The sequence below is a fragment of the Ictalurus punctatus genome, chromosome 11 (assembly GCF_001660625.3).
Source record: "Ictalurus punctatus breed USDA103 chromosome 11, Coco_2.0, whole genome shotgun sequence".
Lineage (NCBI taxonomy): Eukaryota > Metazoa > Chordata > Actinopteri > Siluriformes > Ictaluridae > Ictalurus > Ictalurus punctatus.
Genome location: NC_030426.2, coordinates 485,001 through 488,131, shown reverse-complemented (window position 1 = coordinate 488,131; position 3,131 = coordinate 485,001).

The following is a 3,131-nucleotide window of genomic DNA, read 5'->3' as shown; positions in this document are numbered from 1 at the left end:
TAGTCGCATTTAGCAACATGTTAGTGTCACGATTTCCCCTTGCGCAATCATTAGAGCTCACAGCACATTTTCGGGTTTTTTAGTGACATTCTACATGAGCATTTGTTATGATTTCTGTCTTGTCTCCGCCCCTGTATTGTCATTGGCTGTGTCATCATTAGTCTCAACTGTTTTGCGTTCACGTTTGTCATTTAAACCCCTCGTGTCTCTTTGTTCGAAAAGTATTGTGTGAGTTTTCCATGTACCAAGGTTTCGTTCATAGTTTTGATCCTGTTCTCGTCCTCATTGTTTGATTCTTGGTTAGTCTTGTTTATGGCTGTTTGCCGATCGCCTGACCTTTTGCCTGTTTCTGACCACGCTATTGTCTCACATTTTGGATTTATCTGCCTCTCTTCAATAAACCTCTTATCTGCACCTGCAGCCGTCCTAAACCCTCATTACGTGACAGTTAGCAAGTACCTTTTTCAATACACAATACAAAAGCTTTTAAAAAAATTACGAGTGGGGTTTTACTGTCGTATTTTATATTGTAGAATAAAACATGAAAAATATGGAGTGCCATTTCTTCTCCAAACATGGTGTGTAGTATAACAGCCAAAAAGTTCAATTTTGCACTCGTCTGACCAGACTACTCTCTCCCAGTATTTCATAGGCTTGTTCAAATGAGTTGTAACAAACTTTAAATCTTATCTAAATGTTAAAGCTTTGACGTGCCTTTTCTTTAGTAATGGAGTCTTGGATATGAGCATGAGCAGTGGCGTGCATTGCCTATTGTTTTCTCTGTGACGATGGCACCTGCTGCCTCCAAGTGTTTCTGGAGTTCTTTCTGAGTGGTCCTTGGGCTACTCTTCTGATTATTCTTCTGACTCCTTAGTCAGAAATCTTGCAAGGAACTCCTGTGCATGGCTATTTGATGACGGAGTGATGTTACTTCCACTTGTGGTTAATGTCCCAGTGGTACTTACTGGCAGATTCAGAAGTTTTGAAATGCATTTGTATCTGATTCCATCAATATGTTTCACAACAATAAGGTTGCGAAGGGCTTGGGAGACCTCTTTGCTTTTACCAATTATGAGATGTTTGTGTGACACCTTGATACCAAAAAGCCTTTTTATAGACCATCAATTTACTAACCTAGCTGATATTAATTTGCACGGATAAGGGGTATAATTACTTACGGATTTCAACTGGTTCCTTGCCTTACCTTGCCTGAGAGCACTGCTTTTTCTTAGTGTGTTCAATACATTTTTATTGTGTCATTCCACTTTATTACACATAACTTTATTTATGTACTTTAATGTTTTGAATTCTTTGTATTTCCAGATTTCTTGAGTTAATACTGATGTCTGGCGAAAATTTCATGTGAATATCCTCATTGGAAATATATTTACTGAAAAAAATGTTGACGCGTCCAATACTTATTTCCCCCACTATATGTGTATCAAGTTTTATCTTATAAGTTTTGCTCAAATTTTTAAAGGAAAACTAGTCATGTATTATGTATCTAAACCTATAGATATACATTTATAGATACTTTATCCAAATATGCCTGTATACGTGTGTTATGAATTAAGACCTGACTTGAGGTAACTAAAGCCTTTGATTCCATTCTAAGGGAAGATAGAGTCCCCAAGAAACTACTAACTGACCAAGGGAAGGAGTTTTTTTTATCAAAATTTTCAAACATTAATGAAAAACATGACATTGTTCACTTTTCTATGGGTACGAGACTAAAAACATCGGAGTGTGAAAGGTTCAACAGAAAGCTAAAGACCAGGATGTAGAGATATTTTACTGCTTTTAACATGAGAAAATACACCGTCATAGTACATGATTTGATTCAAGCGTACAATCACAATTACCATTCCAGTATCAAAATGAAACCCGTTGAGGTCAAAGAAGCCAATTCCTTCAGAGTATTTAAAACCCTCTACGGACTGTTCTCACCTAAATTAAAGAAACTAAAATTCAAGTTTAAAGTCAGTGATCTTGTTAGAATTTCCCATTTAAAAAGACAGTTTAAAGAAGGCTATAAGCAAAACTTTATGGGTGAATATTTTACAATTTCCTGAGAAGTTGTAAAATTTCTCAATTTTACAAATGATACCGAGAGATTCCCTGGTATATAAATTACAAGACTATGATGGTGAAAATATTGAGGAAAACTTTAATGAACCTGAGTTAAGAAAGATAATTATTGGGAAGGGCAAGAGATTTAAAATTGAGAAAATCTTGTCTGAAAAGACTCAAAACTGGGAAAAAAGTTTGCCTGGTGAAATTGGTGGGGTGGCCTGATAAATATAATTCCTGGGTTCCAGTCGAAGACGTAGTTAACATAAAAAGAGGATTGTCCTGAACAAAACTGCAATCTATAATCATTAAACCATGGAAGAGTGTGGATTCTTTGTGACCCTTACAAGCAATGTGTCGTTGGACATTTACCCTAATAATAAGATGTGCACTATATGACTAAATTTTCCAAACCAATCGATTTGAACGTATTATGGGAAGTTTCACTCAGAGGTTCAATATATCCAGAGTTGGAACTCGTTAACAGAGCAAGACTGTCTATGACATATCCTGAGGGATGGAAAGAAAACACAAAACAGTTACTTTATTATCACTCAAGGATATTATAAAAGTATTGAAGAACTGGTTAGTGAAATCAACAAAAGAATGAAAAAAATGGATCTTGGAATGGAGATAACCTATAACCCTATGAAAAATAAAATATGCATCATGTCCCAAAAATATTTTACGTTCAAAGCTAATGGTCTGTTAACAGCCTGAGAACCAGAAGCTCCTAATCCCACTGACATTCATGCTGGCTTTTACACGATGTATGTATATACATACATTGTTGAGTATCAACGTGTTGGTGACAGTTTTGTCCCGTTGCTGAGATGCGTACATATAATGGGTGAAAACAACAAAGTCGTCACTATTACTTATGATAAGCTCCATTACGTACCTCTCACCAATACCCACATTGCCTATATAGGAATCGCAGTCAAAACGGATTGGAACAAGCATATACATTTTGGTCATGGGAAATCTATAGCTAAACTACACTTTACACCCGCTAAACATTCATTCCATCTGTAAAAATGATGGATTGGGGGACGTTCATC